Raw genomic sequence first — 24,408 nt, 5'->3', positions numbered from 1 at the left:
ATTTTGTAAAAGTGAGTGGGAGTGGAATGAGGTAGGGAAGGTGACTCATCCATCAAATGAAGATTTATTTGAGTACTGTTATCTATGATAAAGGAAGCAGTTAATAGTCACTGTTCCAGAATAACATTGGAAGAATTTAAAGTGAGGCATTTTCCAGTGTTGTCATTATTTTCTTTGGTATTCCATTAATATTTTGGGTGGGGAGGTGCTGGGAGCCATGGTACAAAATAAGTGAAAGGGAAATAAACTTTCATTTCTAGTGGATTGCCTTCATTGCCTAATGAGGGCAGCCCCTTATATGTTGATTCTGTTCAATTCAATTCCACAAATATTTTTTGAGCACCTCCTAAGTGTATGTACAAACAGTGAACAAAGAACCCTCTATCCTTGGAGAGTTCACCCTCTGGCTCTGTTGACAAATCTTCTGAGAAAAATGTTAAATTATTTGCCTTCTTCAATGTTTTTAATATATTTATCAAGTCAACATTGGACATTCAACTGATGGTGGAGGCCTACAAGGAAGAATTATCTACACTTTACTGGAACAATTTCATTTAGTTTTACTTAAAAACACTCATTTAAAAACTGCATACAAAAGTAAAACTCATCAGGTCTTGATTTGAGATAAAAGCATGATCCAAACTATTTGATTGCCTTTTCTGTCTTTTAATAAGGGGTTGAGAGGTCAGGTTCCAACCCAGAAGAATCCTGGAGAAGGGCCCTGATGTTGGACACCTAAAAGATCAGGCAGAAAGTCAGTTCTACAGACAGCAGGCAGGAAGTCAGTTTCTCCAGGCTCTTCTTTCTAAAGAGCGTTTCTATTAGTTGTCCAATTAAGGATATTATCTTTTCTGCCTCAGAGCGGTGGCCAGAATTTCTACACAGCCTGGGAGACTGACAGGGTGGGTAAGCTGACTGAGAAGGGGCGCTGGCACTTGTCAAAATCTCAAGGAAACATTCGCTGTCCTCAGAGTACGTAGAGACGACCCCACTCCCTAGGAGTGGTTCGGGAAGAGCACCGGCTTCAGGTTAAAGTGAGCAGTTACGCCAAGAGAAGCAGGATTTGGACTAACCCCACTTGTAGAGTCTGTTCCCCGCTACCCCGAGGGAAAAGGGTGCGAGAGCACTAACACGGAAGGAACGCCCCCCACCTCTCTCCGTGGCTCCGGGTTTACCAGGGAGAGGTCACCGTTGTTCTCCATCAGGCTGGGCGGAACCTATAAGTCATCGCCTAGATCTGAAACCAAACCAACCAAACGACGCTCTAAAACCTCTCTCAACCCACTCTCTCCATCGCGTTCCAAAAGCAAACATCGCGGGCAAAAAGCGGCCGCACAAGTCACATAGAAAATTAGGCTGCCCCTCTCCAGGGCGATAATTGAATTAGCTTCAAATTAAACGTGAGAGTGGCCGCAGCCGGCTGTGAGGACAAAGACCCTATTGTCCCCTCGCTCGGGTAACGGCGGCGGCGGTGCCCACCTGCCCAGGCCAGGCCCCGCGTCAGCGGACAAGGTCGACTCTGGGCCCGGACAGAGCCTCGGCTGGAGAGGGCGTGGACGCGCTCGAGGTCCGGTCCGCGCGCCGGGAAAGCGCTGGGCGGACGGCTGCAGGGCTCCCGCAAGCGGAGAGGGAGGGCGAGCGGGCGGAACCCGGAGGGAGGAGCGGAGAAGAGAGGATCCTCTCACGGTGGAGGGTGTGCGGGAGAGAGCGTGTGCGCGCCCCCGGGGCCCGCGATCGCGCGCTCCCTCTCCCCGCCCCTCGCCCCCTCCCTGCGGGTTCCCTCCCCTCTCCCCCCCGCCCTGCTCTCCCGCCCAGCCCCCGGAATCAGTGCAGCTGTTGCCTTGCAGGCTGCAGATTCCTCCAGTTCCTCCCTCGGCCGCCTTTCCGCCCGGAGCGAGCGCGCAGCCCCGCGCGGCAGTGCCCACCGGTCCCGTCCTGTGAGCCCCGGCCCCAGCCGCGGACAGCCCCGCGGAGTCGCCTCCCGGCCCACCCGCCCGGCCGCCGAGGAGCGGGAGGAGGACGGGACCCCGGCGCCCCCACCCTTTATCCGCGGGAGGTAGGTAGGGGGCCTGGGGCAGGAAGATGCCAACTCACAGGGGCTGCCTCCCGGGCGGGCTCGTGGGCGGCGGGAGGGCGGAGGAGGAGCGCGGGCCCCGGCCGGGAGGACGCTGCTGCCCGCCGCTGCCCCGCGCGCGGGGGGCGGCGTGGGGGCGGGGAGGCTGCAGAGCTGGGGCTGGGTGGTCGCGGGGAATCCAGGTCTCCAGTAATACCGGATCTCCGGTATATGCACCCGGGTTCTGCGGAGCAGGGGGTGGCAGCCTCCGCAGTAAGGCGGCTGCAGACCTGCTGTGCGCACGGCGGCTGCCCAGCCTCATTCCCCGCGCAGCGGCGAGGATTCCTCCTCCCTGCCTCTGCCGCCTCCTCCCTCCCAGTGGGCGCAGCGGCCCCTGGTGCGGGGGGTGGTTGCGGAGTGGGCAGCAGGGAGAGTATATTTTCGGGGGCCCTGACTGTAGCTCGCTGTTGGGGAGCGGGTGCGGTGTTGACAGGGTCGGGCTCTGCGCGTAGCGGTACGGGGGATGCGGCCAGGCGTGGTCTCCGCGGCGCCGCGCTGCAGCTGAGCCAGAGGCGTCGGCCCCCCCGCCCCCGCCCCCCCTGCTGTCCCCACTCTCCCAGGGCTGGGCGTGAGCCGCCTCCGGGCGCCGAGCCGCCTCGCGTCCGCCCTTAAGCTCCAGCCATCCTCGCCTCAACAGGTTTGTACGGCGCGGGGACCCTCTGGGCTCGCCTTTGGGCTGGTGTGCTCAAAGCCCCTCTTGTCGTCACCCCCGCACCACGCCCGCGGCCCTCTTTTTGGGGGTGGCGGGGGCTTCCTTTTGTTTTTGTGATAGGAAAAATGCCAAGTGCCTGCCATCAGATGGGGAGGGGGTTAGTGTTGTGGGGATCAGTACAGAAACCGTGTACTTTTGTTTTTCCAGTTAAACGCCAGGCCACATACTGAGCAGAGGGCGAGTGTGGGGGTGCTTCAACGAAGGAGAAAAATGGATTCGGTGGGGTTTATTTGTGCGGGGATGTGCTTTTTTTGGCAAGATGGATGGCTCACAGTGCCCTCGCCGTGATGCAGCACAATGCAGCAGTATCACAGCCTCCTCTGGTGCTTGCTGGCGGGGCTTGGCACGGCCACTCGGCGCCTGCGGCCCCCGCCCGGCCCCACCCAGGCCGGGGCTGCCCTTGGCCGGGCTTCCGAGCTGCTTCACCTTGTCAGGCTGCTTCAGCTGGATGTGGCGTCAAGAGGACCAGGTCACCTAGCTGTGTGTGGGGGTCTTCTCTTTGGAGTCACCCCTTCCCACCCCGCCAGTGGGGTTGGTCTTGGAAGAAGGGGCGTCCTTCAGCGCTAATGCGGGCGGGGGGGAGCCGGCCTGCGGCTGCCGACAACAACCTGATCTCCAACCGAGGGCCCTGAGCCGTAGGGAGGGGCTGCAGGGAGGACACGGCCCGGTGGTGTGCAGAGGCTGTGGTGCAGTCAGTATTTTTGTGGATCACCCGTAATCTGTAGCCACAACCCCAACTCTCCGTCGATTTCTTCATATTTGAAAAGTTGATGTTTATTAATTGGAGCTTCACGTTATGATGACATTGCATGTCTTAGTATCCTGTGTTTGGTCAATACAAAGAATGAATTTTTCCTGTAGGAAACCATTTTTTGAAATGAAACGACTGATAATATTTTAGTTGTTATGTTTCTAAGACATTTCTAAAAATATTAACATTCGGTAGGTTGTTTTAAAAGGGGCTTATAAATTTTTGATGCAAGTTGATGATTTCTTTAACCCATATTTGTTTTCATCATTTGCTTTTTTTCTGTAAGTCAAATACCTGGATTCTTTATTAAGGTTTATTAGATAAGTGAGTGTCATTATTGATGGTAAGTTGGTGTACAGATGGATTTAAATAACCAAGTTGATTCTCCAGTCATTATAAATGGGATTAGAATGGTAGCTGACTGCATTTATGTTTGTACTATGCTTGTATTTTTGTATACATGTTTTTGCAGATGTGACTAGGGGACGGGGTTTGAGAAGGGCAGACCTTCAAGGCATCAATGGCTGGTATCTATCTGGTCAGGAGGCTGTTCCCAATGTCTCATTTGTTTAGTCTGAGCTAGTATTTACAGAATATTCCTTGTAAATGGCACTTCTACAAATCATTTATACGGTGCGGGATGGCAAATGGGATACCTTTAAAGCGTCACCCCCGGTTTTTCAAAAATGTATAGGTGAGAAAGGGAATGTCAGTATGCTAACTGTAGGGGAAGGTCAGTGTTTCAAAGCAAGGGCATGCCTACTTTTATTTTTTTTAATCTCCAAAGAATCCAAGTTAGTGGCATTTGATTTCATGTGGCTCTGCAGAGTAGAACTGAGTGCAAATTGGGTGGTTTATTTTTAGTTTCTCTAATAGGGGACCATTAAAATACAGAACTTGAAGACTTGGGTTTCATTGTTGTGCTGATTGTATAAAATTGTATGGCATAAAAATTGGAGTGTCATTCCCATGGATATCCAGACATTTTGGATTTCCTATGTTGTGAGAAAATATCCTGTGTAAAAGTCACAGGAGGTTTAGCTGTTCTGACGTACGCACCGGGTGCAGAATTCTGTTAGGTTAAGCTCTTTGTAACTGCCATCTCTGGACTGACCAAAACCTTTATCTCAGGGAAGGAGAAGTACTGGGGCAGTGAAGAAATTGCTGTTGCTTGGTTGTCTCCTGTTTCCGTGAAGGAAATCTCTTGGGTGAGACTAGTAACAACTGTCTGTGTTGTTGTAGGAGCAAGTGAAAAGCCCTCACTCTCTACTTGTGACACATCCTTAGTAGAGACTTGGCAATGGCAGAGTTTGCTTGGAAGAGTTTGTTTTTGCTTGGAAGAGTTTGTTTGAGTAGTTATTTTGTCTTGCTGGATGAAAGTATGGATTTACATGTGGAAGTCCTATTTTGAGGTGGAAGTCCTATTTTGAGGTGGAAAGATTTTACTACTGCTGAACAAACACATGATTAGTGGAAATTATTCGACGTTTTTGTTGAAATAATAAGCTTTTTGTTTAAGAACATATTCTTAGAATTTTAAAACCAAATATATATATATATATATGTATGTATATATATATATATATATATATATATATATTTGTGATGCTCCTGTAATTATTGGCCCTGACCAATATTTGCATTATAATTGAGCTTTGATTAGTGTTCTGTGGATTTTCTTATGGTGGTAGTCCTGGTGTCCTCCTAGACTATTGGGAATTCTTCCATAAGGAAAGGGCTAATATCCCTGCTGGAAAATCTACTTCTGTAGGTCTGCGGAGGTGAGTAAAATATCTCACAAATTTCTCCTGTAAATTTTCAGTCTTTGCTCTTTCTGAAAGCGCCTGTTCTTTGCAAAAGACCTAGTTTAGTGTGCTTTTGATTTTTCTGGTAATTGTTGTCCTGCATCCAAGTTAATACAGTGTAGGTATACCATCATTAATCTCTTTACATTGGTGGGTAAAATGAAACTATTAGGTATGCCCAAACTTCTATTGTTAAAATCACCAGAGAAGGCATCTTCATGATGTCTCTTGTCCTAGTACTGAGGTTCCTGGACCAGCAACATCAGGATGGAATCCCTTGGGACCTTGATATAAATGCAGAGGCCCCGACCCAGACCTTTCTAATGAGAATTTGCATTTTTAACAAGACCCCTAAGTGATTTGTCTGCACATTAAATTGAGAAATTGTTCTACTTTTTCAGCTAAGGGACCTCCATGTCAAAAGGTTCATTATAGTATCTTTTGTCTTTTCTGTTGCTGCAGTATCAGCATGTTTTTTTCTCTTGCATCACTAGTGATGTTGAAGAAAGTGATGCACTCATTTGAAGTTGTTTAAAGGAGAAACACTTTTAAAAAGTTCTCTAAATTTTGGGTGGAAGAATCCTATTTATTACAGTTTATTAGATTAATCAGTTTTTTAAGGTTCTTTTCTAAAATACCTTTGAAGTTGAAAAACAGTCCCCACTTTCCCCACCCCCTGAAGAAGCATTGGCTTTGAGAAGCAAACGAGTCCAGGAAGCTAAAGCTTTGAGTGCAGGATCCCTTCTGCTCCCTCTGCTCTCCTCTGGCCTCTTGTTTTCTGTCATCAGCTATTTCTCCTGGTATATTCAATATCCTGTCCTTCTGATCCACTCTTTCTTTAAAATTGTTGTTTATTTAGTGATTTGTATGTACAAAATAATGCTCAGAAAAGATATGTTACAGAACCACAAACCAATGGATATTTAGGCAGCCACCTAGTTTAAGAACTTTATCGTGCATTCAGTCTCCCGTGTGCCCTTCATCCCATTTGAAGCAACCGCTGTCCTGAATTTTGTGCTTACCAGTCCCCTGCTCCTCATGAGTTATCCTTTTGAAAATTATTTAATTTTGCATGTTTTTGAACTTTATATGAATTAAATAATTTATATATATAATGATTTATACGTAGATATAAGTTAAATGAGTATTTTTCTGTGACTTGCATTTTTAGATTAACATTATATTCCTGAGACTCATTCATTTCATTGTTGTGGTTCATTAATTTCACTGCTGTATAGTATTCCTTTATGTCTTATTCATTATTTCTGCTGTAGATGGAGATTTGGATTGATTCTAGTTTTTTTGCTGTTATAAAGGGTTGCTATGAATGAGTCTTCTATGTGTCTCTTAATACATATGTGAAGATAAGGGTGACATGCACATACATGCACACTGTTTTTCTCCCAGGAATGAAATTTGCTGGGTCATAGGTTATGCACATCATCAGCCTTACCAGATAATGTCAGACTGTTTTCTCAAAGTAATTGTACTGACTGTATTCCTACTAGTAGTGTAAAGTGTTGCGATTGTTCTACAACCTTGCCTCTGTGTCATTAACCAGACTTTAAAATACTGTCCAGTTGATAATTTGTGGAATGTCATCTCATTGTGCTTTTTATTTGCAATTTCCTTATTGAGGCTAAGTATCTATGTTATTGGCCACTTGGTAACTTCTTTTGTGAAGTACCTGTTTAGTCTTTTGCCTGTTTATCTTTAGACTTTTTTTCTTACTGATTTGTAAGAGTTTTTTTTACATAGATTACATACTAATCCCCTGTGGATTATATATGTTGCAAAAATTATCTTCCAGATTGTGTTTGTTTTTTAAAACTCTTCATGGTTTCTTTTGATGAATGATCATTTGTTATTTCAGTAGAGTCATAATCAGCTTTTGTCCTTTAGGGTTGTTGAGGATGGTTTTGTTATTGCAGAAAATTTTTCTTCCATTTGGAAAGAGTATGGGTTTTGAAGTCAAGCAGATCTCAATACTAAAGCTATCATATACTAACCATGTGGCTCCAGCAAGGTTCTAGCCTGGGAGTAGTTTATTATACTTGGAACCACAGTTTACTCATCAATAAAATTGAGATAATAATACTTATCTACAATTGTGAGATAGCTAGGCACATAGTAGGAGTTGAGCTGATAACAGTTTCTTTATGTTTTAGTCAGACTGCCTAGCTATATGGAGCACTGATCCCTTTTGGAATGCTTTCCAAAAACACCCTCAATGTTCTTATGTCAAAAGAACTATTAAACAGCTTATTCTTTATTTTTTTTAAAAGGTTGTATTACCAGTGGAATTTATATATTGATTGACACTGCTGTACAAGACCACTTACTGAAAACCTTTTGCAAGTTCAGGTTCCTGTTCTTGGAAGTAGTGTAATTGCAGTTCTTTTTACCAAGAAGCTTTTATACTAATGTTCTCCCCTTTGCTGCTACTCTAAGATTACTCTGCAGGATTGTTTTTGGTGCAGTAAATAATTATTGGATACCTTCTCTTGCCAGGGCTTGAAATTGGGGTAGGGTGATGATGGTATGGGTTGGCTTAAAGTTGTAAGAGTTAGTTCCTGAATCCAAGGACTATATACGCTATAGAAAGTACTCACTAAATGTACGCAGAACATAAAAGCCATTTTACTGACCAGATGTATGAGTTTGACAAGCAAGTAACCCTTCTGGTATCAGATTTAAATTTATAAAATAGAAAATGTAAATGAAGTCATAGTATGGGTTAAAACCTGGCACTTGGGCACCACTCCCAAGGACAGAAATAGACAAGTAGAAGGATAAGAATGGGTATCTGGTTGGAAAGATAATCGTTTTGTCTTTAAACATACTGAATTTTAGGTTTGAGTAGCTTAGTGGAGATAATGTTTGGTAAGTTGAAGGGGAGAGGTCAGAGCTAGTACAGTTAATGGGAGGGTGTGAAGGGTCCTGAGCTTTAGGCTGGAGTTACACAGCTTGGTCAGCCGTGCGCTGGCTAAGTGAACTTGGACAAACTGCCCTGAGCTCTGTGTGCCTCAGTATCTTCTTCTACAAAGTGGTGGTATTGACAGTACCTATCACAAAGGCTTAGTAAAGCTAAGTGAGTTAATCCAGGTCTCATCACAGTACAATTTAATTATCCTAAAATGTGGAATTTTTCCTTCATTTGTCTCAATTGTGTGCTTTCATTCAAATGAATAGTTTGATTATTCAGAAAAGATGCATTCCAGTAAACAATACCGTTATTCAATTAAATAATGCTAAGTTCAGTCTGTATTAAACTTGTCCCTATGGATCATGTCTAAATAATAGGAAAGGAAAACCTGATTAATATTTATTTTTAACAAACAAGGAGACACTAAAACCCTAGTATTTGGGGAATGGATAGAAACAGATAGTTTATAAAGAAGAATTCAAGTCAATAATTATATTAAATTGTTCAGACTCACCAGTAATATGAAACACAAAAACAATTACTTTTCCTACCTAAATTATTCTGTAGATAAAGCTCTCTGTGATTATGAAGTGGGAGCTCTGTGTCACCTCTGAGAATATTTGGATTAATGCAGATTTAGTGGAAAACGATGGGTTGCATATGTTACCAGAAACATCAAATGTTTATACCTTTTGGACTGAAATTCCACTTGAAGTTCTGTAATGTAAAGAAAAAATGAAAACTAAGAACAGAGGTTTTTAAAGGATTTTCATAGACTATTAATAGAGAGAAAGCAAATGGGGCATAATCAAACTATGACATAGGCATAAGATGGAATATAGTGCTTAAAATAATAATGGTTTGTTAGAATATTTCTGAAATGAGAAAATGCTAATAATATAATATTCAATGGAAATATTTGTATGCAGAACTGGACTTTATGGTATAACTCCAGCTTTGTTATATTAAATAAAAGACTGGGAGGAAATACATTAAAATGTTAATGTTTTGCTTTGGATGGTGGGTTGCTGGGTGATTTCCTTTCTTGTATTAAAGGAAATGCCTGTGACTTAGGTTTTTCATTTTGAATTTTGAAATATTTTGCAAATAGAGAATAGTGCAGTAAATAGACTACCATCAGGACCATTTTTTAAAATAATCAAAAGAGCAGTCAACACTTTAATTTAAAAAGGAGAGGAAGAGGCAAATCTGGCCAATTACAGGTCATTAATAAGGAATAGTTTAAAATTCCAAAGGATTGTCATAACTGTCCTCTGCACTTTTCTAAGAGCAGTGGGAAAACAAGTAAGTCAGCATCTTAATACAGGTCTGAGAGAGAAGTAGAGCATTCAGATGTAATGGAATGCTAACTTGACTCTACACTAACCTGGGGCAACTTAAAAAGTGGGGAAGACCAGGATTCTCCAGTATTTCCAGACTGCACACTTGTGCAGAGAGAGCAGAGGAATCCTGTGACATACTTGTTCACACTTGTGGAAGCTCAAACACTGTTGCCAGAGCTAATTTTGTAACCACCATGCTTCACTAGAATTGGTCAGAAATGTAGATAAAATTCCAAGTGAAAATTTTAAATAAAATGACTCCATATTTAGATTAATTCCAATCAATGGTTTCTCAGCATTTGGTGATACTGTATGTTATGAGTGGCAGGAATGAATTTGAATATCCTTCCTTTTTGGTATGAAATGAAATTCTTAAGTAACATATGATTTATGTATATATATATATATATATATCATCTGATATGTCTTATCTCTATCTAATACATAGGTGAGAAAGAGAGATGTATATGTGATTGAGTAATCTCCACCACGAAGGGAGGGAAAGCTCTATTTTAAGACTTTTTAAGTGGGAAATTTTATAGAGATACTGTTTTGAAAGTGAATCTCAGAAGTTAGCCACACTGACCTAAGCCTGTGGGGGAAATGTTTGGGAGGAAATAGTAGTTTCTGTTTTATGGTCTAAGTCCCCAGCTGTGTTGGTACTTTGTAAAATGTAGCTTATAAAAAATGAACTGATTTACTTCCATTAATTCTGTTATTTTTTCTGCCATGAGCTTTTAAGTTGATTGAGGAGGCTTTCAGGTTAGGTATGCTTTGAGATATAAAAAATGTTATGATTTTAAGATTGCTTTAAAATTGACCCTTGTTTATAGGTGACATAATTCCATTCTTAGTAAACTCCAAACTGTGAGAGTAAACAACTATATGATTTTGGGAACCATTGAACATTTCTGCTCTAGAATCTAGAGTTCCCTGCTTTGATTTTTACCATATGAACTTGAAGCCATTATAGGCAGTAAAACCTGGAAAATAACTGTAGATTTTTACCTAGCAAATGCACTAAGATGAAATTTAGAATAATAAATAAATATAATAGAATTTATTCTTTTGAAGTATAAATGAATGAATGAATGAATGAATGAATAAATAAATAAATAAATAAAGTATGTCTGTGCTTAGTCCATTATCTTAACAGTGGTTATCTCTGGGTGATGGAACTGTGAAAGAGTTCTAATTTCATCTCCATCATATTTTCCAAATTTTTGGAAATATTAAACAATAAAATTTTACTCTTTATCAAAAGTATCCTAACACTTGACATTATAAACCTCATTTTAGCTGGATAAAAACTTAAATAAGTAAAATGATTAATCAGCTAATTATACCCTCTGCTTTTCAATTTTTTTATACAGAAACTTACAGGAAAGCAATATTAATGCAGAAGTTGTGAAGAACACTGAAATTTTGGAAAGATTTTTCCATCTCTCATTCAATTATGCATTTTGTTAGAGCCTTGATATCTCATTACTTCCTTGGAGTGTGGGAAAAGATGTAGGAACTAGGCCACCAGGGAGCCCGACAAAAACATCTTCCGGGAGATCAGCCTCTGTGGCTGCTGCCTTTGGCTCCAGATGAAGTTGCTTGTTATTTCCCTATGAGAAGGGATAATTTTGAGTGTCTGTTTTAGGGATAATTTTTGTTCTAGTGCGTTTGCCTCAAGGCCAAATGTAAATGTTCAGGGGCTGCACATTTTTGTGGAATGTCCTTCACCAGCTGTATAGTCTTTGGGGTAGGATAATATATATGTTCTTACCATGGTTTAGCCCCCCCACCCCCTTTTTGGGTTCTCTTATTTATTTAAAGGGGAAGGAAAATTTAGATTTTTCTCTAAATGAATGCTCACTTATTTTGTTCTGTGATGTTTAAACGTTTTCTATTGTATTTTTAAATCTGTAGCATAGGAGTGCTCTTTACAATGAATACAGGAGTCTTCAGAGTTAAAATACTCGCTTTTTTACCTTAGGATCTTTGAATTTTTTGTCAGTGTCTGCTGGTACATAGAGTATGCTTATTTTTTTTTTTTCTGAATAGTTTATGAGGAATATATACTTCCATAAAGCTATAAAAATCATAACATTTTAAAAATAATACTTTCTTTTTAATTATCAAAATAATAAATGTTTATTATAGGTAATATGGAAAATAAAAATGAGCACAAAGAAGAGAATTAAAATCACTAGATATTCAGTGATCCCAGAAACATTCAGTTAAAATTAGGTGCTTATCCTTTAAGCCTTTTCCCCCTGTGTACATACTTGTTCCTCTCACAAATAAGGGCCAGTTCTCAAATCTTAGGCTAATGATGTAAAGGTTTGACAGTCTAAAGACTCCCTTTATGATGTTTGTCACTCCTCCAGTTTATATCTATAGCCTGGCAAAACTTAAAATTCTCTTACTGATCATATTTAAAGCTATGGCATATATACTGTATATTGCCCTGAGTTGTTTTTATTGGTGGGGTTACTAAACAAAAATGGTGAGGAAACAGATGATCTAAAATTTGTTTATTACACATACTTCTTTTATTTGAAACAAATCCTTTTATAGTGGAAAAATACCAGAAATTAAGTTCTCACTTGGTAATGTGTGCTTTCTGTTTTGTTTTGAAAGGAATTCCCCTCAGAATTGCACTAATTCGCTTGAGAGATATCTCCATATGATTCAGACAACATCTGATTTTACTTTTGTCTTCAGATTTCAGTCTTTGAAACAGCTACCCCATAACATGTTGCAAATGGAATGGCTGTAGATATTATAACCTTGGTTTTAAATGTAATTCAGTTTTAGTGGGTGGGTTTACTTGTCACTGTTGAAAGCATACACTGAGCTCCACTTTCTTAGGGTCTTTGTATTAGCTAGATTAAAAAAAATTCTGTCTGTGGGTCTACAGTCTGCTTCAAGGAGAAGAATCACTATCCGTATTTGATTGTTTATGCAAACTTGTTCGTTAAGCCCTGGGACATTAGATGGATGGAGGTGACTCACTGGCATTTCTTTGCTGCCTTAATTCTAGCATTTGGCCTTTGCCTGAAGAAAGTGCTGAAAAGGTTTTTTTCCTTATACTGAGGTAAAAAGGGAGTGAGAAGAGGGGAGAAATAGCCTTCAATTGGAAGAGAAAGAGAACCTTTTCTAGCAATTTCTGTGAGGTATTTTGTGGTTGTTACTAGTCTTATAGGGTGATGGGCCCTGAGGAAGAGTGGCAAATGACCCTCTTCCCAGGTTTAAACACTAAATGCCAGTTATAGCCTTTCACAGTTCAGAGGGAATCTCAGCTAGGCTGGGTGATGGATGGAGGTAGGGTTGGGTGATGGAGCTCAGCTCTCTCTATGTGGATTTACTCTTTCCAACTAAAGGATTCTTCAGAAACTCCTAACCTGATGGGAATCGTCCTCTTTCAGGAGGGCCATAACCCATCAAGGGAATAAATGATTGATGGCTTATATGCCTGGGCTTTCTGAAGCCTGGACTGGGGATCTCCACTGCCAAGCAGCTGCAAATATTGGGCTTAACACTTGGGGAGGCATTAAGCTGAGACTATGCCCAGAGTGGTCCCAGTGCTCTAGGTTTGGAGAGATCAGGGAGCTTGAATGTGACCTAATCTGGATCTCTGACCCGATGAGCACACCTGTCACTATTTTAGGAGGTGAGCAGTGGTCGGAGATATCAGTTGGGTGACTTCTCTGAGAGACGCCTGTTCCTTCTCACAGTGAGGTTGACAACTCTGTTCTGCCAGCTGTCCTTAAATACCCAGCTTATCTTCTGGGGCGGTGTCGAGGAACTACCAGGATCCTTGGAGCAAAGACATTTGTGTGCCATTTGAGCAGGAAAGAAGGCAGGGTGCACCGTGTGTTTTATTCATTGTTTTAAAGGTAGGGTTTTTGTTTGTCTGTTTGCTTGTTTTTAAATTAACACCCATTGCTAAAGGAATTCGTGAGGTTCCCAGATAATCAGGATAATTTCTTACTTGGAAAGGCTTATTTTGCATTTGAAGTGTGTGTTCCTGATGTTAAGAACATCGGCTTTCATCCCAGTTTTAAAATTCTCTTTTGATTCATAAAGGGTGAAAGTTTAATAGGAGAGCAGTCTAGTCTACTTTTATTATCTTGTTCCTGGGGAAGACTATTCTTAGACATCTGTCAGTTGATTATATATACATATAAAATAAAAAATATATATATATGTAAAAAAATTATATATATATTTCCAGCTCAGAAAGATTATTTTTTAGCTTATGTTTGCGTGAATACTTTATTCTTAATGATAGTACGTATTTCTATGGGGCTACACCCTTGTTAAAGACAACATTTTTTTCACATGAAATGTGTTTTTAGTGGGTCATACTAGAGAACTGTTTCACAGTCTCAATTTTTAAAGTAAGTAGATATTTAATGGAAAGGGTGTATGGATGGCTGGTCTGTCACTGGAATGTGGTGCAGCTGTGCAGAGCATGAGGCTCAAATGTGCTAATTAAATATATTTTTTCAGTGAGAATGGAATGTAGCAGCATGTGGTTAACCATTCCAGTTTGTTTTTGAAGCGGTCTCTTTTTTTTTTTGGCCAAATATTAACAATGAGAGAGTACATTAACTTAGAGATTTATTGCTATGCTAAATTGTTCTTTTTGCAGAGGTAATGAGACTCATTAAATACTGAGATTATTCTTTTAAAATACACCCGGATTAATAGGGTACTTGAAAATGCAGGCAATGCGAGCATGAGAAGGGTTAAGCATCGGGAGTGAAGCTGTCTCTTTTTTAAGATTTGTTCTTGCTTCTGTCCCTCCATATCCGTTCTCCTTCCTTAGTTGGTGGTGAGCGTTCTGCCTTTCTTTGGACAGTGAGGCACAGTGTTCCCGCCAATTTGAGCAGTGCTCTGATGTTTGTTTTGGGGACCACTGTGCATTGGATCACTTGGACTAGGCTGCATCCTCACAGATGTGGTCTAACTTTTTTTTGAGTCAGACATTATGCAAAGTGACCCGATGGGAATAAGTGGCAGGTTGGTTGTGTAATGTGCTAAGTAACATCTTACTTAGTGTGTCTTTAGAGATGAGTGGGATGTGATTCCAGCAGGGCCAGGCAGAAAAAATTGGAATGTGTTGGAGAATGGCCAAGCGATTGGGAGTAAGCTGTAGGACAAGCACTAACGCAGCCTTCGCCTGCCTTAAAATAGCTACAGTTTAATAACATATCTTGAAATTTGTCATTTCACTTCAGCAAAATTCTCTAAATGTATTACCAAGAAACAGAGATTGTTGTTATCCTCTTTAGTTTAGCCAAGTTTATTTTTACTTATTTATCTTTTTGTTCCAACAGTCTTAAAAAAATCTTGTGACTATACGTAGGAAATACTTGTATGTAACATCTTGTCTTGCATGGTTTTACCTGGACTAATTAGTGATGCATTATCCCAAACTTCACATTGAGGGTCCCCTGGGCCACCCACCCCACTCACTGCAAATGTGCATCTCTTTTTGTCTGAACAGAAATTGGGACCCTGGAGATTTAAAAAAAAAAAAAAGGCCTTTATTTTATATGTCTGATAGTCCTTTGGATACAAATTAATTGATGTTTGAACACAAAAACATTGTAGAAGCAGAGTAAAAAGCATTGGTTACTGTCCTGAAGAATCTTGTTTTTTCCTACACTTACTCAGTTTTTGACTTCCTATTAAGTTTTTTGATGGTTTGTCTGTAGTACTTGATTTTTGTTTGTAATTGATTTATTTTCTAACAGTGGTCTCTCATTTTTTGTTTTTTTAAATAGAGAGGCTTGTTTTTTTTTAAATCAGGATGGAAAAAACAGAGTGGGTGGGATTGCGCAGTCCTCAGGGGGGCCCTGTACAGGTTTGAGCCTGATGGTGACATCTGCATCTGTGGAGGGTGGGGACTGGCCAAGTGGAATTGGGGGCCACCTGTGGGGATGATCCAGACAACCTATTTGTTCGTTTGGGTGCTATGAAAATGAAATCTTAAAAAATGCGTTTTCTTACTGAGTGGAAATAAAATAAGAACAGAGAGGATTTAGATGTTAAGCATAATATGGAAACAGTGAGTGAACTTCATCTTAAATACAAACCAACTTCTTACCAAGACTTTCTGGGAAGATAGTATTAACAGATCTTAATAATTTGAAATTTGGATTTAGACTAATTGCAGTAGTTTTTTAGGTTTTTATAGTACCCTGGAAATGACTTAGCTTCCTTTATTATCACTGTCTTCAGATTTATAAGTTCCTGATTTTGTTCTGTGAGTTTCAATATCTTACATATATTTCAGAGGACCTACCTCTCCTTGTATATAAACGTGATTTCTGCCTCTATGTGTCTTATACAGATATTTATAGTTTATAATTATTAGGTCTTTGGTCAGTAGAGTTCAGATTATTTTTCTAGGTATGTTGTTTAAATATGTAAAAAAAGTTTTTGTTTTTACAACCTGTAAAAATACTTTGTGGAAAATGTGTGGCGATATTTAGCCGTTTAGATGTTTTGATCTTATTCTTAGATGGCAGAGGAATTCTGTATATGGTACTGTCATATGTTAGAAAATATCTTTCTTGAGTTAGGATTTTCTAAACTTTTTAGAATTGTATTTTTGCCTTTCCCTTCTGTTTTTATGCATTCCCTGTTATTTGAAACACATTCTTAGATAGCCAGATAGGTAAACTGAGTTCAGGAGATGTGAACTATCAGCCAGAGCCACATGTTTTAGTTTTACTTAACACACCATTATCTGATCTGCTTGTGAAATTATTTTGGATAGTTTTCACCTCACACTAAACATTGATTTAGAATGTGCATTCCTTTAATCTTGCAATAGAATTCAATCATTCACTGTAAGTAAGCAAAAAATAAAATATTTGAATATTCCGTTTCTGGATATTGTCTGAATTAGAAAATCATTCATTTTAATTTTACACAGACATATTGAACTTTACAGCTCTGTCTGTATGCCTTGTATTGGCACAAGTTCTTAAGACTAGGAACAAATAAGCTTAGCATTAAAATAATCCAGATATAAAAAGTCACGGAATTTGCTTATATATGTTGGGGGATACACAGAACAGACCCAGGGTTTTAGTTGGCTCTTTGTGCAGTGTGAAAGCAGATGGAAACATTATAAAAATCTGCTGCAAATGGCAGTGGAGTGGACAGGTGAGGACCACATGGAAGTTCATACCATGGGTAGGTGGAGTAATGAGTTGGTTTATGAAATGCTAGCCATCTTAGATGTTTCTACAGCTGTTGTCAGCTAGCTGAAAATAAATTGAACTTGTTGGAATGGTAAGTTTTGTTGTCTCAATAGGCGTAGATAAAATAGTGCTTCAGATGCCTATAAAGATGCCTATTGTAACATTATTATAATAGAAAAAATTTGAAAAACCCAAGGTCTATTTTTGGTAAGTTTGAGGAAGGAATATTATGGAAGCAGTATGATACAGTGGTTAAGAGTGCTGACCTACCAGCTGCCTGGGTCTGAATCCCGTCTCTATCATGGACTTACTTTGTGACCTTGAGCAAGTCATTAACCTTTATCTGTCAGTTTCTTTATCTGTAAGATGGGGCAATCATAATGTTGACCTTAGAGGGTTATTGTGAGGATTAAATGAATTAATACAGGTGATTATTCTAATGCCTGGCAAATACATAACTTAGTTATTACTATATTGATAAAAATATTATTGAAAACCTAGTAACATAGTAAGATTTTTTTTAATATAAGGGGAAAAAAGCAGAACACAAGATTATACAATGGTTATGATCTCAGCTATGTAGAACAACATACAAAAAAAGAACTTAGAAGGAAATTCTCTAAATGTTAATTTCTCAGGTTGCGTGATGGGATTTTTTGTGATTTTTGTTTTTGTCTCAGTGCTTTTCTGTATTTTCCACTGTTCTACAATAAGCATGTCTTAGTTTTATAATTTGAAAAAATAAACTTTTTATGAAAAGTATGTATCATCCCTCACAAACAAATAGTATGTCAATTATCAGAACATCCTGTTTATCCTTTTAAATCTCAGGGCCTTCCATTTGGCCAAAGTTTGCTTCCTTTTGATTCTACAATACTTTCATATTCTTATAAAATGCCTCAGAATAATGACAAATCTATTTTTTTTTAATTTCATAATTTAGGTTTTCCTACTATTTCAGACTAATGGTAGAGTAAAAAATACAGACACGTGTAGTTACATGACTGCCATTAGTGATATGATTGTAGACAAATTATGTAATAGAGTCTTGGTTTTCTCATGTGAAAGGGAGATAATCCAGCAAGTATCAATCGTCTACCACCTCTCAGTGTCCAGATTAAAAACAGCAATCTGTATACATCATTTCTCAGTATCTGGCATATGATAGCCACTCTGTAAGTGATGTTACTACCCTCACCGCCACTGTTGATACCAACAAACTAAACCTGGTCATTTTAAATTAGTCAGTACCATGGTGTTTAGTTTTAACTCACTGATCTTTAGTGCTTGATTTAAGATTCTGTAAACCAAAGTGTCCTTCTTAAAGATTTGTTCTTGTTGTATGCTTATTCTACTATTCCCCTCCCTGTCCTGCAGATATCTCTATCTCTATATTTATTTTGTCACTTTCAGTCAGTTAATTTAGATTTATTTAAGAAATTACCTTCCATAGTGTATCAGGCAGGGTTCGCTAGTCTTGCAGTAACAAACATCTCCCGAATCTGGGTGAGTGGCTCAAACCCACGGAAGTGTATTTCTCATCATGGTATATGTCCATCATAGAATGGCAGGTGGCTCTGCCCCACATTTTTTTACATTCAGGAACTCTAGCTCATGGGTCATACACAAGCCATTAGTCAGAACTTGTCACATGACCCTGCCCAACTGCAAGTGGATCAGACAGGTGTAATCCACCCATGGAATGAGAAAGAGACTGGATATGTGTGACCATTAGAAGTTCCTAACCAAACTTAGGTAGGAAATATGGTCTAACTTGGCAGTTCCCATCAAGTTCCTTGAAGCACTAGTATTGTAGTATGTTGGCATATGCTATTTAAAAAGAATGGTAGCTAAGTAAAATATTATAGGTTTCTTTGGTGAAGGACTTCTCTCAGTGCCCTTATAAATTAATAGGCATTCTAGGTGGGTAGTAGTGTATGGTGCTTCCCAAACTTAACTGACTTTGGAATTCTTTTCTTTTTTTTTATATACCCTGTCTTGGGCTCTTAGACTCTTGGGCCCCCAACATGCTTTGGGGTACACTAGTTCTTTTACAAAGCAGAAATACTAGAATTGCATTTGAATTATTACATCCATTGGGAAGAAGCTTTGCTTTTATTGTTTATTTAAATAGTTGATTATTTGAAGAGTCTGATTTCTATTAGGAATCAAATTGAAGGCAGTTTTTAAAAAATTTAGTCATAGGTTTTTCATTTAGTTGTTTTTGTGTTCTAAATTTACCATTGAGAGAAAGAAGGTAAACAAACCATGAACACACATAGTTTAGTGGTTATAAAAGATTAAATTGGTTTGAACCGATGGCCCAAACACATACAATTTTTTATTGGCTTCAACATTTTTTTCTGACTTTCCATAACAAGTTTTCTAGAAATTTTGACACTACTGAAATGCGAGCACTGATAAGAATCAGAGAAACAATTTTTGTCAACAGGTATTACTTATTTCTCTACCAGAGGCTTTTAGATTTAAATATATTTGTTGCCAGAAATTATATGCCTGCATATGTAACAAATCTCAATATGGAAGTTTTCACTTTAATGTGGTTGTAAACTTCATAGTAAAACTTAAGGTAAGAAGGAGCTCCTTCTGTTTCATAACTATGCATGAGTAAACCTTTGTAATGACTAACTTCCCAGACTTTTGAGTTTATGGCATTGTGTGTGTGTGAAGATTTCAGTTTCTGTTAGAAATCGTATGAAACTCAGGCTGAGAATTCAGTTTTCATTTCCTGTTTTGTTTTTTGTTTTCCATGGTGAGTGAAAGGATGAGGAGGTTGATTGCTGTTTCATGACAGGAAATACACTTTCAAATCTGTCCCTTAGCTTGGTCAGCCACGCATCCTGCCCCTTCTCCACTGCCATTATATAAGGACCTGACCAGAATTAACCTTGCCTTTTAAAGGTGACTTGTGAGGACTTGAAGCAGGAAGAACCTTCTTTGCATCCATGCAAATTCTTGTCCTTTTTGTTGATTTCAGTATCATTGTAGAAGAAGCATTCATGACCTATCACAAAAAACAAACATTAAAAAACATTTTTCACATGGCCTGGGGTTGTCAGGAATCAAACTTCATATGTCCCGGAGTATCACAAACACAAGCACCACCACGGTTACTACAGGGCTGCTTCCCAGCTTGTCACACGACCATTGCCTGTGGCGAGTCTTCCATGTGTTTGACAACATCAGGTGTTTGTGTTGTATTTTGACAAAGGTATCCTTAGTGTATTTCTGCTTTTGAGAGAGGAATTTTTATTTCCTTACCTTCAGGGACTTGTAGTGTGGGCCCATCATGGGCTTTGCAGACCAGCTAGGAAGCCAGTTAGGAAGCTTTGTGGTAGAGCAGTGCTTTCATATTGCAGGCTGTTCATGGTCAGGAAGATTGTGGAGAATACAGAGAATTAGACGTCTTAATGCTGCATAGGACTGTGTAGATCTTGGTGCGTCCACATCTTTGTATGAAGGAGGAGAAAAGCTCAGAGAGGCCAGGTGAGATCCCACAGCCTCAAGCATTGAGGACTAAAATTACCATGTTAAGTTAGAGTTATTCTGAGTCATTTGCAGATATATAGAGGTGCTCAGTCCCTTTGCAGCCATTTTCAAAGCACTGAACCTTGCAAGTCATCTTACCTCTGCTTCTTTGGACCACATATGATGCATTTAAAAATTACATATATGAGCTGACCCTACAAGTGTAATGCTCATGCTTGCTGTTTTCATGCTGTCAAAATAGCAGTAACATTTATTGGAAAAATAGTGTTTTTTCCAAAGATGAAAAGCATAAGAGGTTTTTTTTTTTTTTAATTGGGGAAAGAAGGGAAGCCCATTGTATATGGAACTAAAAGTCAGCACATACAGCATACCTACCTTTGTCTTAATAAAAATAACAAACAGCTGTGCCCTGATTGCCCTGGCCAGGCTGAAGGGAGGTGAAGGCCATTCCAAAATGGAAAAAGATTTGGTTAAGTATTACTTTGATAGTTGAATACATTAAAAAATTTTCTTAACCAGGAATGTGGATATAGGCTGACTAAGGGATTCTCTCTGCCCACAGATTATTTGTGCTGTGTATTATGGATGGTTTAAAAGGGCATAAAGGACAGTTCTGAAGAATGACCCTCACTCCCATCCCCCTACCCGCATTGATTTGTAAACATGTAGGAAATCTAGGGTATGATGGGTAGAAATAAATGAATCCCATCATCCACTTCTCTTCTGTGGAAGGACTTGGGAGAGTATCTTATGGTGGTTGGATTCCATTTCTGGAGCCACAATGCCTGATGGAAACCTGCCTCTGCTGATTACTGACTGTAGATCTTTGTTTGGGGAATATAGAACATCACCCAAGCTGGGTAATTTATGAGAGGAAAAGGGGGCTGTGAACTGGGACTGTCGGAAGCAAACCAGGTAATAGGGTCACCCTAGTCTATCAAATTACTTAATCTCTGTGTCTCAGTTTCATCATGTAAAGTGGGCATGATAATAGTACTCACTTCTCAGAGGATTAGGATTAAGTGCAATAAAACATGTAAAAAGTTTGGAATGTTGTTTGGCACATAATAACTGTTCAATAGCTATTTTTAAGAACTATTGTTTAGGATACTTAATTCACATGATAACCACTTATATGCCCAGTTAACTTTCTTATGTCTTCATATTATTTCTCCATAGCAAATTTTGCTTTTAATTTTACTGAATGAATAATGGATTCTTACACTTAAGGCACCTGCTCAAACTTAATTACTTGCTTTAGCTCAGCTCTTCACTCAGTTAAAGGTCTGAAAGTAAAATTAACTTTTATGTTGTCAGCTTATGCATGTTTCTTGCACTTAGTTATGTAGTTAGTTAGCGTTTGTGGTCCAGAGAAGGATGGGCATAGGTGCTTGTTTATCAGGTGGTGGCTAATTAGGATCTGCACTGGAGAGAGCACAGTTTTTACAGGAGACACAGGAATGCCTGGAGGGGTGAACGGGTCTGGAGTGCCCAAACTAGACCTCTTGCTTGCCTCTCTCAGGTTGGGTTTTCTAGCATAGTGATATGTAGGGTTGCCAGAGTTAGGAAAAACAAAGAAACCAGAATACCCAGTTAAATTTGAATTCCAGATAAACACATCTTTTTAAATGTAAGTTTATCTCATGCAGTATTTGGGACATACATAAAAATCCATTGTCTGAAATTCAGCTTTTACTTGATGTCCTGTATTATCTGGCAGTCCAGTTATATAGGCTAGAGACTTTTTACCCTGTTCACTCTAACCCCCATTCAGATGTGTCTATAAAAGTATGGTCCAGTTTTTATTGTAAGTATTGTATGAACTTTAAAATAAGTCCATGTTTTTTTACCCTCTTTTGGAATGGACAGTTGAGAAGTTGTTAACTGAGTAGCTGCTGTTGGGTTTCCACTAAGGCCAAGATAAAAAGGAATTCAGTCTGGTTTGCCACAGCAGCAGGGATTACATTTGCTCTGTGAGAACTTCTCTTGGCTGTGAGTGTGGATGGACCTAAGCCAGCTCTTTCTCCTTCGAGGGGAGTCTGTTGGTTAAAGTGACTTACTGAAGCATTGGTCAAGTCAGGGAGTTCTTGGTTTTGTAACTGAATTACTTTAGTAGTAATCCAGGTGGGCAGGTGTGTGTGTGTGTTAATTTTGGGTCATTTATATTTCACTTGTCAATGTAGAGGGAACAACTTTGTCATTAAGAGTGACCTTCAAATACTATTCTCATTAAAACCTCTTCTTCCTGTTTTTGACTTTGATAGTGTAGAGCTGCCTAGAAAATGCTGGTGAATTTTTTGCATCAGCCTTGGAACTCTGTCAGCATTCAAGGGCACTGCAGGCCTTTGGGAAGTGCTGATTGAAAGATTAGAGGCTGCAGAAACCTGGGTGTCTATTTGCATTTTGTAGAGTCTTGGTACAATGATTCTGTTAAGTCTGAGAGAAAAAGCTTCACCAGGTTAATGATCCACTTGGTGAAATTAGTAATGGCAAGTGAAGGTTGAGATTGTGCCTCCTGGAGAACAGTGAGCCAGAGCAAATGGGTTTGGGGCCAGTACTGGCTTTTTAATTGCTGCCATTTAAAAAATTTAATGTACCCAGTGAAAAGGCTTAGGTTTCAGATTATCCCTTGAAGAAAAATACACAGTGGTAAAAGCTTACTATCAGGCATAGCTAGTGTGTGGGTGGGTTAGCCAAGGGAAAAAAATCCAATTAGAGCTATTTGTTCAGAGTACCAGATTTGGAGGTATATTTTGTTGTTAACTGGTGGCTTTCCAGAAAATGAATTATTTGTATGTAAAGACACTAGCTAGGCTTTGGATACTGATAGTTATTTTGAAAAACTCTTTTCCCTCCTCCTTTCTGAGCTGTCATCTCCTTTTGTCCTCATTACTTTCTTTAGTCCATTCCTTTTGTTTCTGAAGAGCGAAACCTAAGGTTTGTCATTGTGTTATAGGATTGATTTGCATGGTGGGTAGAAAATTGGCCTGTTTACATAGCTTAGTGTCTGTAGGCATCTGGTTGTGTAAGGATTGGCTATTAATGGGAGACATTTTCACATTTTAGAGCAGTGGATCTCCACTTTTACAGCACAGCGGCACCACCTGAGGAGGCTTTAAAAATGCAGATGCCTAGGCACCCCCCCAGCGCCCCTCCTCCCCCCAAAAAATATGTGATTTAGTTATTTAGGGCACAAAATGGGCCCTAGGACTTTTAAGAACTCCCCAAGTGCTCAAGTTTGCAGCTCGCCCTTTGGTCTCTGAGAATTACGGCTCTAGCCTGTGCTGCTCATGTGCTACTTATGTTTAAATTAATTAATGCTCACTAGAACAAAAAATTCAGTTCCTCAGCCACACTAGGCACATTTCGAATGCTCAGTAGCCACCTAAGGGTCATGACTACTGTTTAGGACACTGGAGAGACAAACTGCTTCCAAATGGCAGAAAGTTCTGTTGGGCAGCCTAGAATTAGGGTACCCGTAGGATGTCAACACAACTGAGAGAAGCCATGAACATTTGAGAAGTCTGACACAAGAAAAACAGGCGTGGAATAGAGCTAATCCGACAGGATCTGCCAGTACTGAGTTACCGCACACGTTTTTAGCAGCCTTTTTCTCAATGGTCTTTTGGCAGTAGGAGCCCTGCAGCAGCTGGCATGATGGATCCTATGTCACATCTTGCTGAAAGGCCCTGGTTAAAGCAGCCTGACCTAAATGGGTGTGGTAAGGACGAGGGCAGGGAAGTGTGAACTCTGGAGGAGTCCAGGGCCAGGAAGGAGAGAATTAGCTTTATTCCTGTGGAGCCGAGGAATGCCCTTTAAGGGACTTGAAGCATCAGTATCTGGGGTAAAACTAGGTGAGGTGGGAGTCTATTCCTTCTGTTGAGGAAACACGTTACTCAGTTTGAAATGAAGTTCCATTGTGGGCCCTCATGTTCTTAGTGGGAAGGTGAGGGGCAGAAAAGATCTGAGAAAATGGGATCAAACAAAGTTACTTTTATTCAGGTATATCACATAAAAATCCAAGTAGGGTAGGG

The 24,408-nt window shown here is 39.9% G+C and overlaps 1 protein-coding gene across 3 annotated transcripts in view; it reads left to right on the top strand.

Moving 5' to 3' along the window:
* Positions 1 to 1,832: 1,832 nt before the first annotated feature.
* Positions 1,833 to 24,408, top strand: part of SPTBN1 (spectrin beta, non-erythrocytic 1) — a 198,414-nt gene continuing 175,838 nt past the window's right edge. The window contains exons 1-2 of one of the 3 annotated variants that reach the window (XM_036925943.2): positions 1,848 to 2,056; positions 13,383 to 13,540. The gene's annotated coding sequence lies outside the window, so the exon portion shown is untranslated. Of the gene's footprint in view, positions 2,057 to 2,610; positions 2,751 to 13,382; positions 13,541 to 24,408 lie in introns of those variants that run through there. The other 2 variants (XM_036925942.2, XM_036925944.2) reach the window with 2 other exon arrangements.

This window comes from Manis pentadactyla, chromosome 2, assembly GCF_030020395.1.
Source record: "Manis pentadactyla isolate mManPen7 chromosome 2, mManPen7.hap1, whole genome shotgun sequence".
Taxonomy (NCBI): Eukaryota; Metazoa; Chordata; class Mammalia; order Pholidota; family Manidae; genus Manis; species Manis pentadactyla.
The sequence above is the reverse complement of the archived record's forward strand: the minus strand, read 5'-3'. Positions and strand labels throughout refer to the sequence as shown.